The sequence below is a fragment of the Polypterus senegalus genome, chromosome 7, assembly GCF_016835505.1.
Source record: "Polypterus senegalus isolate Bchr_013 chromosome 7, ASM1683550v1, whole genome shotgun sequence".
NCBI lineage: Eukaryota > Metazoa > Chordata > Cladistia > Polypteriformes > Polypteridae > Polypterus > Polypterus senegalus.
The window spans coordinates 1,073,408-1,088,497 of record NC_053160.1 but is presented as its reverse complement, the minus strand read 5'-3'; the positions used below and the strand labels follow the sequence as shown (position 1 = coordinate 1,088,497).

The 15,090-nt window shown below is 46.8% G+C and overlaps 1 protein-coding gene across 2 annotated transcripts in view; it reads right to left on the bottom strand.

Annotated features, from left to right (window-relative positions):
- The window catches only part of lingo2 (leucine rich repeat and Ig domain containing 2), a 578,579-nt gene that overhangs the window by 493,305 nt on the left and 70,184 nt on the right, over nucleotides 1-15,090 (bottom strand). For both annotated transcript variants that reach the window (XR_005634271.1, XM_039758139.1), the window contains exon 2: nucleotides 10,909-11,005. The gene's annotated coding sequence lies outside the window, so the exon portion shown is untranslated. The remainder of the gene's footprint in view (nucleotides 1-10,908; nucleotides 11,006-15,090) is intronic.

Below are 15,090 nucleotides of genomic sequence, written 5' to 3'. Positions count from 1 at the left end.
AATCCAGGCAGATGTCCGGTGAGACTGAGGACATAAAGGATGGCCTTCATTGTAAGAAACAAAGAGAATGGAGACAATGAAGATCCACTGGGGAATGTGAGTCATGGAGGGGTCAATGCTGGAGCTGCTGCTCTGCTCTTTGTCATTTCTAGATAAGAAGGCAGCTGAGAAGGTTTGATTGAAATGTGGCAGATTAGTAATCACGGTGAGATTAAGACGAACCTGTGGCCAGGAAAGACTTTGCATTTATTAACACTAGAAGAGCAGAAGAAGGTGTCCACAGTAAACTAAGAAAGACCAACCAGAAAAGCCAGTTTGGTTTTGTGTGTCATGAGTATCTGCTGCCCTGCGCCTGATGAGTTTGGGGCAAACTCTAAGTGGGATAAGTAGGTTAGAAAATGGATGGATGGATGGATGGACAGACAGATGGATGGATGTGTGTGCTGCTGACGCCCCACTCCCTTAAAGCCCCTCTTGATCAAAGACACAGAGGAGCAGACGAATGTTCATTAAAAGCAGAGGCGACTCTAAGACTGTGGAGGACTCAGCACCCTGGAGAGCGTCTCTCAGATCCTGACTGCATGTTAGAAATGGCAGGTGATGTGCTGACTTGGGTTGAGTGGCCCTAAAAGAATTAAACACTGAGCTTCTTTTGTCTTTTAATGGAGTGGTCATGGCATAAAACGTGAAAGGCGCTATAAACAAGGATGAGTGTTTACTTGAGCCACAAGAAACATTTTGAATATTAAAGCCACAGACTTGTTGATGACAAACTTGAAGATGCTGCAGTGACACTCATGGGACAAGGCTTTTCTAGGACCTTCCCTCCCTGTGACAATCATTTAAAGTAGTTAAAGATAAATGACACTGAACTGGATAACGGGCTGTAAAATGGATGGATGGATGGATGGACAGACAGATGGATGTGTGTGCTGCTGACGCCCCACTCTTGATCAAACACACAGAGGAGCAGACGGATGCTCACTTAAAGCAGAGGAGACTCTAAGAACGTGGAGGACTCAGCACCCTGGAGAGCGTCCGTTCAGATCCTGATGCTCTTTATAGATGGCAGGTGACGATTTGAGTTGAGCCGAACTGTTAAAACCTGAGCCCCCTTTTTTTTTTTTTGTGAGGATCTTCCGGTCTTGCATTTGCCATTCCTTTGACAGTGAAAGGCGCTATATACAGTGATGACTGTTTACTTGCCAATGCAGGCCGAAAGAGCAATTCCATAGACTAGCTAGTCACTTGTCGATGACAATATGGGGACGCGGTGACACTTTTGGGATGATCCTTCACTGACATTGTTTTTCAGGGAGGTGACATTGGACTTGATGATGGGCTGCGTGCCTTTAGAGCAGTGGTTCTCAAACTGTGGGGCTGTCCCCCCTAGGGGGGGCATGAAGTAACCAAAAGGGGGGCACGAAGATGTGAAAAAAAAGAAAACAAGAATCAAAAATATGAAAAATACATCAATTGAAACCAAAACAAATGAACCTAAATTACATTCTGATAGTAGAAGAAGAAATCTAGAGTTAGATAAATGTCGATAAAAGTTACATAGGTATAATAAAACATGCATCTATGATATATCGTTAATTAAAAAAGAACAAACTGGTATCAGTGGGCTACTTTCAAAAAAACATTAAGGGGCGATTAAAACTGTTATGAAAACTCGGGTCGCAAATGTGTAAAGGTTGAGAAGCGCTGCTGTAGACCCACAGCCAACCTAACCAAGGGAGCAGACCTGCTCGGTTCTGCTAATGACATGTGTCAGTCCAGTCCAGGACATGGCACCGTGAGCAGGGTCATCCTTTACGCCCCAAAACAAGATCCAATGTGTGACACGTCTGGCTGCTAGGGGGGCGCGCTTGTCCTGGAGGGGCTTTGCCTCACGTCTGCCGTTTCTCGCTCTTGCATTTGTCTGCCGACGAGGGAGATGAGAGCAGCTGCTCTGGATGCCACCCCTTTGGGAAGACACCAAGATGTCTGGTGGCCAAGGCGCCCACAGCTGCTCATTCCAGCAGAGCCCGTGGCCGAGTTCAGAGTGAGGAGTTTCAAATGAATCCTGAGCCCTGTGGTTTCCCCTCTGCTCGAGTGAAATGTTATTTATTCCCCATAAGTAAACGTGTGCTGATAAGACAAATGTTCTCTCTCTTCTCTGTACACTGAGATTAAAATCCTTCACCAAAAAAAACGAAGAAGAAATCAATGCTTCATTCTCAAATGATTTATGGAGTGGAATTTACAAAGGAATGAGCAGTGACGGGGGGACAGAGAGAGAGAGAGAGAGAGAGAGACACCTGAAAGGAGCACCGACCACCAGGGCCTGACAGACAAAGCAGGGGGGGACGCATTAGGACCTTTGATGTGGACAGCGAGCTTCTGTCCGCATGGACATCGGGGTCGGCCTTGAACTCTTTAGGCTGCCTGGAGTGAAGCGGCAAAGCGAATGTCACTTGGCACATAAAACGCTCGGCGCTCAGACTGGGCGTGCGGCATGAAAAGTAACGGGTGTCCGATTTGAAATGGAAATTTGAATTCTTAGTTATGGTCCACCCTGGCAAGCTGATCCAATTTGAAAAGCTACACTACTGGAATGGCAGCCTCAGTAAGGAATTTCACTCTTCACACTTGGCTCACAACCTCCAAAGTTGGCCAAACTCTAATCCTGCCGACTACGCTATCTGCCAAAAATCACGAGTTCAGACTTGGTGTGTGTGTATCCAGCAGATGGCGCTAGCTCCCTTGTTGTTCTAAGTTCTTTTATAATTGCGGCATTTTAGAAACTCTACAGATATAATATTAAAAGGCGATACACACCCAATACCCCCCACTGATACGGCGGTAAGAAATCACACAAGAATCACACGGGGAAGCCAGTGACAAGAAGACTATTACAAGGAGTGGCAGCTCGATGTGTACAGTCTGCCAAATCCTTCCAACACAGACTCCACACAAAGGTCTTGTCATGGCTTCCCCGTCTCATATGTCACGTAACTCGTCATTAAAGAAGGCAAAGTTATTTTCTCTTATGTGATTTCTTACCGCCGTATCACTAAGGGAGGGGAGTCGCCTCTTTATTTTATATCTATTTAGGTTCAGGTTACTTAAGACACCACAACTGCAAAACAAACGTGTTTCCAGGGAGCGAGCGCCTCCTGGTGGAAAAGAGTGTGACACAACCTTAGTATCTTGGCTTGCAACCCCAATTTACCCAAATATGAAATGCTACCATCCTGATGACTGTGCCACTTGTTGTTCCTCCTGCCAACTTCACTCTCTGTTAGTAAAGGTTTGCAGTTAAGACGTGGTGTGTGACGCCACTAGAAAAGCGACATCAATGATAAGCGTATCAGTTTTTTAATAGCACTCTTCACATTTTGCTCACAGAACCCAATCAACTCCCTTATGAAAACCTGCAATCCTGCCGACTACGCCATTTAGTTGTATTAAAGGTAGTTGTTAAGGTGGACCTGCACTCAGATCCAGGCATGAGATGAAAAGGAGTCAATGGCAGCAGGTAGCCTTCACCTTGGGTCAGCTGGGGCCTCAAAGGGCTAGAAGGGTTTATATATATATATATATATATATATATATATATATATATATATATATATATATATATATATATATATATATATATATATATATATATATATATATATATATATATATATATATATATATATATATAATATATAAAAATAATAAACCTTTAAAAATCACATAAAAGCAGGAGATGGTTAACAAACACAGTTTACTTAATGACACTCATAAAACAATCAAATACAATTAGATGAGACTAGAGCCAGGGGTGGGACCCCAGCTGAGCCATAACACCTGGTGGTCAGAGGGTGTATTGCTGCCCACCAGGTGGCCCTTTCAATCCTCAATTATGAGAACAATCGGAGTATCGGTGTCCACAATATAAGATGTAATATACGAGTGCCCAGCACACTCTTCTATTTTGGCAGAATGTCCAGGGTGGGCAGCCGGCTTAGCCATCAGCCTGGCGACCTCATCTGTTCTAACTGACTGCGGACCCCAAGAGGTTTACGTTCTTTAGCATTTCTGTTCTTATTGATATTTAACCCTTCCACTGATTGATGGCCACATCCTCGTTTTCATGTGACCGGACTGGCATTGCCATGGCTGTTAATGTTGATCACATTGGCACGCTCACCCATGCGGTCCCTCCAGGTATGGGTGGTCACTTATGTAAATGACATCAGGTTCAATGGCTAGTGTGAGCTATATAAAAAAAAAATAAAAACAAACTTAAAATTTAAAGTCCGATGTCTCTGCTAAACTGTGACGTAAAGTGGCTGCAGGACGTCCCAGTTACTACATCAGTGGTCTGTTTATTTCCACCAGATTTCCTCAGTGATTTTATAATATATTCATGTTAGATCAATATAGTCTAATAAATAAATAATCTGATTTGAATATAATTGAATTGTATCCCAGTTAAATATTGCATCCCCAGAATCCTTCCATGCAGATTTTTCTTCCCTAGTGACTCCTCATTACCCCCATTCACCTCTCAGTGGGCTTCCCCATCACTGTGCCCATTTTTCATGGAGGTATATGATATCCCACGTTACTTCCTCAATTTCCCTCATAAAACCTCAGACCACTTCAAACCCCACCACATCCCCACCAATACAATACAGATATCCTCATCCTCACCAATATTAAAACATAAATCACATTTCACTCGCACTTAGGGGGAGACCACAGAGCTCCGGGCTGTGATGTCTCAGGATTCATTTAGAACTCCTCACCACCACACTAATCACTGCAGAAAGTTCCAGAATATCCACACAGAAGCCCTCCCTCGTGAAGGTGTTCTTATCAGTGCGCCCCTAGTGGCCACACGTAATGATGCAAGCAAATGAGTCTTTCTAGCCTGACTTCCCTCATCAGTTCTGCATGGAGCTCAGGTTACTTTGTGCTGAGATTTCTGTGCCCCCAGGGTGCCACTTTGGACCACACGGCGAGGCATCTAACACCGTGTTCCTTTATGAGTCATCCACGCTGCTGGTGAATGCGAGTCTTGAGGGGGTTTCATGTTTGCATTTACTGTGCAAAGTCAGCCCAGCTCTCTGCCGTGCTCTTATCTTTATGTGTGTATCGGTAACTTTGTATTAATAGAATTTTTGTGCTTGCACCCCTGAGGCCTGACCTTTTCAGAGAGCACCCCCTCCTAGGTCAGCTTGAACGCCGATGTTTGACCCCAGTGCCCCTCCTGTAAGCAAATCCTCAAAAAGATAATGGATTATATAAATATAAAAAAAAAGAGCGGAGTTCTAAAATAAATATTCAGAGTGAAACAGCGCCACCTAGAGGAGGACATTCGAAGTAGGACTGAAATCATTAAACAAACAAACAAACAATTAAACAAATAAATAAATAAATAATCCTCGGAATCAGGCTGGGCCTCAGCATTATATTCTATTTGAGAGACTCCACCCATCTCCTGGATGCCTGGTATAATTGCGCAGGATGCCAAGTGTCACTTCAGATGCCACCGAGTCAAAGTGAGTGAAGCAGACCCTTGCAGGCTCTCCAGTAAGGCATCCAGTTTGTTGTGATTTGTGACACCAGTCCTTCATGTCATTACACTCATCCTAAGCACCGACAGAATTATTTTATGGGTATCACTGCCAACCATGTCACCTTATTATCAATATTGGCCTGTGAGTGGTTCTCCCTTCTGCCAGAGAGACCCCTGCCAAGCCCACCCCTGTTCACTTGAACTTCCTCTTCATCTGAGATTTAATTTTATAATCTTTGAATAATAACACTGGCACCCTGCTTTGCGCCCTGTGCTAGCTGGGATGGGCTCTGGCAACCCCTCCTGAGGACAAAGTGGGTTAGAATAATGAATAATGATAGAGTGGGCCGCAGGTGAGGACCACCGGATAAAAATGACACAGACAGCTAAAGATGAAAGGCTTTACACAAGAGAGACAAGAAAGGCACTATAAGATAGATAGATAGATAGATAGATAGATAGATAGATAGATAGATAGATAGATAGATAGATAGATAGATAGATAGATAGAGTGAAAGGCACTATATAACAGACAGACAGACAGATAGATAGATAGATAGATAGATAGATAGATAGATAGATAGATAGATAGATAGATAGATAGATAGAGTGAAAGGCACTATATAACAGACAGACAGACAGATAGATAGAAGTGAAAGGTGCTCTCTAAAAGTGCATCATATAATACATCCACAGATCAAATGAGAGATATGAAAGGCACTATATAATTGACAGACATATTTGGAAGTCGCTGTGTAATTATAGGTGGGTATTAAAGTCCTCACCAGTGAACTTGGGTGAAATTCTCCTTCAATCAGCAAGTGAACTTTGCCTTAAGGACGTAAAAAGCCACCATGGCAGACTCAGCCCTCTAGGGGGCGCCAGTTCATCCCCAGCCAAGGAGCTACATAGCATTTCTTATAGCTGATGAGTTGGTGAAGCACACAATTGAAGCGCCCCCTACAGGCCCCCAGTTGCTGTCTCTGTGTCCACCTGACAAGCGTGGGTGGCTGGCATGGCACATATCTGTCCATGGCGTCTGTTTGCTGCAAACACTCCGACGAGCCCTGGATTGCACATCGATGAGAGCATCAGCCATAAATTGTGATTTCCATTACAGCCCTGAGCCGTCTGTCTGCTGGACATGCTGGATCAGACACAACGTGAATAAAGCTGATTGATGGGCGTGAGGTGTGCTCGGCCGCGATTGGATTTATCTCTGGTCCTGAGTTGCTAATAAGCCATCGTGTTAATGTTGGTCAGCGTTTGGCCATCCAGCACGCTCTGACTGACACCGAGTTCAATGCACGCTGGTTACATAAGAGTCATGAGACGCCATTAAGGTGATCACACTGAATTAATGGCCGATGTGCCGCAGCTAAAGAGCTCAGTGATGAGGAGGACCGCGACTGAGTGACAGCAAATATGGAAAAGGACGCATTAATGGAGGGGCTCTGAGAAACAAATGAGATGGTGCTCTGTAATAACAGAAGAACATCTCATCAGCCAGGAGAGCACATGTGTGCCTGTGTGTGTGGCAGGGTGTGGCACAGTGACGGAGTTGACTTCCTCTGCAGGGTCTTGGGTTCAAAACGTCTCACCTGTCACAGCCTTTCTCTGATGTAAGGCGTCTATAAAACGAATTCATCCCTGATGTAGCCCACTCAGGTCAGACTTCGGTGGGCCCCGTTCATCAGTAGATGAGTGGACAGGCAGGTCCACCCAAAGCTTGTGCCTTAATGCCTACCTGAACCCCTGGCCACTCACCCCATCCCTGCTTTTTCCAAATAACCTGCCCACCTCTGCAGATCTTCCAATGATGCCATCAACTGCTCATCTAAGTGACGCCCCTGCCTAACCCTCAAGCCCCCCATAATTTGCATAGCACATCTTTATTGCCTGGTGTCTCCCATCCCCCCGATTGCCACTCACGTCACATTCAGGTCATCTCTTCAAATTTGACCAATGAGTCCAGTGAGCTCCTTAACCATCATATCAGTTATAGAAATCAAAACACCCCACTTTGATGCTGACACAGTTGTGGTTGAAATCAGAGGGTCTCTGGTGGGCACCTTGGCAAGCGTTTAGCACGGTGAGAAGATTTGTGGTGAGCGTCAGCCACTTGTTAACAGCGGAGCCTGTTGGGCGAGTTCCCAGATGAGCGCCGTCACTTCTCCACCTCTGAAAGGGTTTCTGTGCAGCCGCTGGGCACGTGGCCTCCTCTCCACTCCTGGGGGGCTTTGTGAGATGTGCAACATGAAAGGTGCACACTAAATGGACCCTCAGGACGGGCAGTTACAGGCCAGCGAAATCTGCAGTGCAGCAGTTAGAAGGTGAAACTGAGCAGACGCAGTTGTGGCTTTGCTGACATTTGCTGAACAACTGGAGGGCCAATGAAATGAGAAGATGCGAAGATGAGATGAGCGCCGGTCACGTCACCTGTCACGTCATCATCCTCGTCATAGTGACAGCAGCGTTATTGAAGGGGAAATGTCAGGCCTGCTTTTGGCCACACCCCTTAGTTGACCACAAACATCCACCTCTCTGGCTCCACCCCTTTTCTGACTTTCTGGCCTACTCCTACTTTTGACTGCCTGTGCCTTTGGCCACACCCCTAGTTAAAGTTGAACCATGCGCATTCTTGGCCACACCCCTTAGTTAAAGCTGAACCAGGCAATCCTTGGCCACGCCCACTAGTTTAAACTAAACCACGCACATCCTTGGCCACGCCCACTAGTTAAAGCTGAGGAGAGACAAACTCACAAACCTCTGCTCCCGAACCAGAAATAAGAATGTTACAAAGTAAAGAGTTTATGAGAAATGAGCACCAAAAATAACAAAGAGCCAGAAACAGGAAGAGATGCCAATCATTCCAGAAAGAAGCAAAGTGGCCTTTCAGCTGTGACCGAGGGTCTTAAAAGCTAAAGCTCCAAACATTCATCTGAGGATGTGGAGTCAAAACATGGGACTCCCAAAAATACAAAAAATATGTGTGACCTGCCAGACCCTCCTATATGGTGGCCCCGCCTCCTTAGGCCGTAACGCAGGAGATGAGGCACACAATGCCACAGTAATTAATAAACACACAGCATGACGTGAATGTAACAGAGCAGAAGGTGTGAGCCCAGGGTGAGACTCACTTGGTGGACTTTTTTAAAGACCATCCGGCCAATTTGTGGGCCTGCAATTTGAGTTTGGGGCCAGGCCACCAGGCCACACACAGGACACAAGGCAGATGACAACAATAATCTGAGCCAAATACAAACTGGCAGACTTGTCACTAAACATCATGATATTCCGTCACTACAACACGGACAAAACGAGACCAGTCACAGACTCGCGAGCACAGCACGGATGACAACATTAGAGCGATGACAAAGGACACACTTGAGGTGACATGTAGCTATCTTAGAACTGATGTTATGTTTTCAGATTTCCGTTTCCTTCTCCTGGTCCTTCAGTTGTGCCCCTGTCTGTCTTCTGTGCCACGCAAACCCAAACCTCAAAGAGCGACAACAACGGAACCATAAGAATGTCAGCCAGCGGTCAAAATCCAAAGTAGATAAAGGGACACTCGGCCAAAAGGGCAAAGCTTGTTAGGAGGCAAGCAGACCTCAGAGCCTCTCACTGCCACCATCTTCATTGCCACCGTGACACGATGAGGTCACACATGATGTGATTTCTGTGTCATAGAGCTGGTATCTGCTACAGGACACGGTGGCCTTTCACAAAATGGTGACAGCTCGGCTGTTTCTCAGATTTGGTGACAGAGACTTGACTGTCACTCTTGTGGTCACGTCACATCACCATTGCCAGCTCTGCTCACGTGGGGGTCCTCAGTAGCAGGATGAGACTTGTGTCCACATTACTGGTCATTCGGTCACTCGCTGGTCTCCATTACCTGGCGAGGTGTCCTTATGGTCACCGGCACATCATGGAGGTGACGAGAAGGGAGCGGGTGACCAAGGACACCAAGCCCAAGCGAGGGGGATCTCATTGGATGTCACGAGTGACCCGTGAGGCGCTGCTGGACCCCCCACCCCTTTTGAAGTAAGTAAGCGTGCCTGCCCCCCGACCCGCTGACTGCTTCGTCTTCCTGGCGTGTCAGCAGAATCCACGGGCTCAGCGCTCCCAATTCTGGAACACAGTGGAAACGCTTCTCCTTGATTAAAATCCCCTGAAAACTGTAATTATGCAAATTCTCCCAATACTCCCTTACTTAAAGAAATGCTCCCGTTTAATACATTTAAAAAAATATATCAATTAGTAATTATGCAAAAGGAAGTCTAATGAAAGCCCATAAAATTAGTCAGAATAATCACACTGATGCTAAATCGGTCGCCGTGGAAATCAGCGGGAGAAACAGCTGCTGAGCGGAGAGCTGGAGGCGGAGGAGGACAGCGGACCACCGCACACTCACTCTCTCTGGCTCGCTCGCCCAGGTGCCCCCATGCCCCCACCCACATAACCCACTTTGAGCCACCCCCACTGTCTACAGAATTTGAGTGGACGCTCAAGACGGGACAGTAAGGACCCCAGAAACTTACACCCCCTTCCTCTGTTCTGAATTTCACTAGCCAGGACAATGAGGACCCTAACACTCTATAAGTGGCCCCCATCTCTCTCACTTGCCCCCTTGCCCCATCTTTGTCAGTCCCCCATTTCTGTGTTTGTCCACCTCACCCACCCCATTTCTCTCTCTCTCAAGCCCCCTTTGACCACCTTGTCCCCTCACCCTTCCTCTCACCCTAACCCTACCTTTTAATCAGTACCCCTAATCCTGCCCCCTTCTCCGGCACTCTTTGTCCCCCCACTTAATTCCACCCACCCCCTCTCTCTCTCTCTCACCCACCATTTGCTCCGCCTCTCTCTCAGCACCTCTGACCCCGCCCCTCTCCAGTCCCATTTAGGCCCATCCCCCCGTTTCTGTTCTCAGCCCCCAATCCTGTATGTTTTAACCTGTCCAGTGTAAGTTTTTATTTTATTTCATTTCTTGTTTGATTCAACTAAAAAGCAAAGTTCATGTTTTTGGGTTTAAACAACACCAAACAAAACCTTCAATGCAGCGACAAATCCACAAGAAGAGCCGCACGTGGGCTTCACTGTTTGTTTGTTTGTTTATTTATTTATTTAATCTCGTGGCTCTAAAAAACAAATCAAATAAAAATCCCAGTGAAGCCCCCAGCTCATCCGAGCATCCAAAACATCATAAATTCACAAGCACAGGAGAAGACCACCGAGCAACAGTTAAAACCAGCAAGCATGGCAACACCCCAGAGCCGACAGACCACCCACAGACCACCAAAGTGCCACTAACCCCAAATATACAGAAAGTGACATTTCCTTACTTGTCTCCTTGTTCTTCCCAGCAGCACGTGTTTTGTTGTTAAGGGAGATGCCCACTTATGCCAGGAGAAAAAATTATATCCACATGTGATGGTGGTCCTGAAATAAAAAAGACATTAAAGCAGAAAGTTATAAAGGGGGCACAAGCGCCTTCGTACCTCAACATGGTGGTTGGCTGTGCAGATTCTCCCAGTTCCACCTCTGATTGTTCAAACACAAACCACAATGCAAAGTTCTGATGACCCCTCTTCAAGCCCCTCCCTGTGCCCCCCATGACATAACGACCTCATCAGAGTGCGTTTCTGAGCTCCTTGTGATGCATTTGTCATCATGAGACCACTAGGGGGAGCTCTGCATTATAACTCGGACTTGCACTGGTGGGTGTTGTCTTTGTGTTCTCCCTGTGCCCGCTTATAAGGGGAGAGCACACACACACACACAGACACACACACACACATACACACTCACAGACACACACATACACATACACACTCACAGACACACACACACTCACACACACAGACACACTTACACTCACACACACATATACACACTCACACACACACACACATATACACACTCACACACACACACACACATACACACTCACACACACATACACACACATACATACTCACACACACACACACATATACACACTCACACACACATATACACACTCACACACACAGACACACTTACACACACACACTCACACACACTCACACACTCACACTCACACACACACACATACACACTCACACACACAGACACACTTACACACACACACTCACACACACTCACACACTCACACTCACACACATGCATACACACACACATATACACACTCACACACACAGACACACTTACACACACACACTCACACACTCACACACTCACACACACTCACACATACTCACACACACAGGGCCAGCGCGTGAGCCGAGTGAGGCGAGGTGACGAGGTGACAGTTTGGTGAGATCAGCGTTTTCATTCCTAGAGGTTTTTGTTTTTTAAGCCTCGTGACGTTTTCTTACTTAGCAAGTCCCCAATTTAAACCCCGCCACTCATTTTATCAGAGAACTGCAAGTCCCTTTGTGACCATCCGAGCCTCAAAGCGCCGCCTGTGCGAGTGAAGCCGCGTGTCAGTTTGCCGTTAACTTCTGGACTGTCATGAAGGTGCCGGTGGCTCGTCCCAAGTCATTTAAGGCCACTTCAGTTTGCTCCTCGTGTTTGGTTCAGAAGGGCAAGTGCTTCGCAGGGCAGTTTGAAACTGCTGAGGCATTTGGAGCAGCGGGCAGGCAAAGCGAAACAGACAGCCATGTTGGAATAAACGTCAGTTATCGAGAGGGGGGGTCGGCCACCATAGGTGACTGGGTGGGACACACATACACCCCCCATAGTGTGTATAAATATGAATCGTAAGAAAATAGAAGAGGAACCTGTGGAAGGTCTGCTGCCCCACAGGTTACAGTGCTGAGCGCTCAAGAACATCGCAGGGACTCGGTGACGAAGACTCCTGGCTGCCAGACTGCACCTTCCTCCATCCTCCTCCATCTTCCTCCATCCTCCTCCTCCCTCCGTGAGGTGCTCTCTGGTCAGAAGTCAGTTCCAAAATGACAGGGCACTTCTTGTGTTTTGAGGGTTTAAAAAGCGGAGGAAGTGAAAGGGGCGGGGCTGATGGTGACTGTCAGGAAGTGATGTCAGCAGTCCTCCATTCTAATGCTGGTGTTCATCACGCTCTGCCAGTGACTCCTCCACAATCTTTTCTCATACGTTGGGCTGACCTGAACCCGTGAGACGCACCCGGTGCTGGCATGTGTGATGACAAAAGCAACAGCACATTCCTGCCTTGCGCCCTGGGATTGGCTCCAGCAGACCCCCGTGACCCTGTAGTTAGGATATAGTGGGTTGGATAATGAATGGATGGACAACTGATGTTATATAGCGCCTTTCACTGAATGCTGTGAGCAAACTCTCAGATTAAACACAGGTATGGATTATACAAACAGAGGACATTAAAACTGTAAATGACAAAGTGACACACAGCCAGTCAGAGTCCACCTGCCCCTATTGGCTGATGGGCTTTAGTGACTGGTGAGGCCATCCGTCTCAATCTGCAGCCTGGCATAGTGGTAGCCATGTTGTTTAGAGTCGCTAGGCCTGTTGCCAGTCAGGTTACATGGGAGTGTCTGTCATTCATGACACACAAAAAATGGCATAAAGCTTTGAGGCCATCAAAGCAGAGCCTAAGAGCGGCCAGCACTCCCTGCCAAACTGCCCAGATAATGCCCACTCCCTGGCAGGATGAGTCTCTGGGAAAATGAGAGCTTTCAACGTGCACAAAAAAAAAAAGAGAGGGGATCACTGTGAAACCCTGGCATGTCTAAGAAGTCACAAAGAGAAGCATTTTTATAAAAAAATGATTATTGAAATATAATGAAAAAAAGTAGCAAAAAAATCCAAAATATATTAATGAAGAAGTCTAAAGACAAGAAAAATAAAGTTTGTAAAACCAGGAGAATTGAAAGAAGGCGAAGACTCCCAACGTAAAGCTCTCCTCCACCAGAGCCCATTCAAAGGACTCCAACTCCCAGCATGCCTTTATATGCCTTGGCAGTGAGGTAATGTTGGCCCCACCCCTTTTGGGTCCGCCTTCAGAACACTAGGAATGTGACCGGACCTGATGACACACATAAGATCTAAATTACAGAGAAATACAAGAAAAGAACCGACAGAGAAAAGCTAAAGAGATCAGAATATTAACATAAACGACAGCAACTCAAAAATCAGCTGAAAGGAAGTGCAGGCGTAAGTTGGGGAAGCTCAAGTAAAGCACATGGGAGGTCACATGACGTGCTGTGTCGTATCTCCCCACCCATATAAGATGGCGGCCGCTTTAGTTGTTCGAGTGTTGGATTAAAGTTCAAACGCAGGGGCTGAAGAGCTGCCATTGTTCTCCTTAGTGAAGGGACTCTTAGTTAGGATTAGGACCCCTCGTCCTCGTCACTTAACTTCTCTCCCTGCTTCTCATTTTTGTTTCCCCCGTTTTGGAATACTTGACTTGGGAAGGGAACTAAGTAAGTAGGGGATGAGTTGTTGTTAAAGGGAAAGACAAACAAGACAAAGAAGCGGGCAACCAAACCATGAAGATAAAACGAGACTCTGAAGTCCCAGGTTGGAAGAGTCCAAAAACCGAGAACGATGCCGGACAGCAGAGTTAAAGAAGCTCATGAACACTGGAATTGGGACTCGAGATGTTTATCTGCAAGTGTAATGTGAGCTCCGTGCCACCCTGCCCCACCCCGCCATATCTGTAGCGTCACACCTTGCGGTGTAAGTGAAGCAACAATCCCAGTCACATGACACAGGCTACCGTAAATAAATACAATAAAAGAGGACAATGACAAAGATACGGAGTGGGGTGACACCGCGACCCAAGCCTTAGGTCAGACGGTCCAAGATGGTGACACAAATGCCAGCCAAGCAGGAAGAAGTGAGTCCGGTGGGACAGACGGACACCAGAAGTGACATCAGAGGCTGGCAGTCTGTAGACACAGGAAGTGAAGAGGCGTTAGAATGCAGCGCCACCCTGTGGACTGGCAAAGAATTACCACCACTGGAGCCCTGCAGCTGTCCCCATGGCACACATGTGTGACAGTACATTTTGTCACATCCAGAAATAAACTACAAAACAGATTTCAAGTTATCCAAATAAACGTCACTTTTAACCGTGTTCATTGTGACGGAGGTGACCGATGCCAGCACCTTTGACTCCATTTTGGTTTCCTTTGCCTTTTCGTGTGCTGTGATGTTCTGGTCCTTCTACACAAACCAAGCTGCTAACACGCTGGCTCTACTCTCCCTCCTATTGTTTGATTGCCACCCAGCCGTCCGCCATGTGGACACCTCTGCCTTACCACCGAAATGTGCCAACCTTGGAATCCTAAAACGTGAAGAAGGCTCGGGGATGACCTCCACGCACACCCACAATCCTCAGAGGTCTGCTAGATGAAGTCCTACAGCAGACCCCCCACAAGTTGTCCACCCACAGGGTCTCAACTGCGTTCTCCTGGCGTCTCATCCAGTCCAGTCTTTCCCAGATTGGCTCCGCTCTGCCATCTTCTCTTTTCTTGCTCTCCACAAACAGAATTCCAGCGTCTCTGCCTCATTGATCCTTCTGC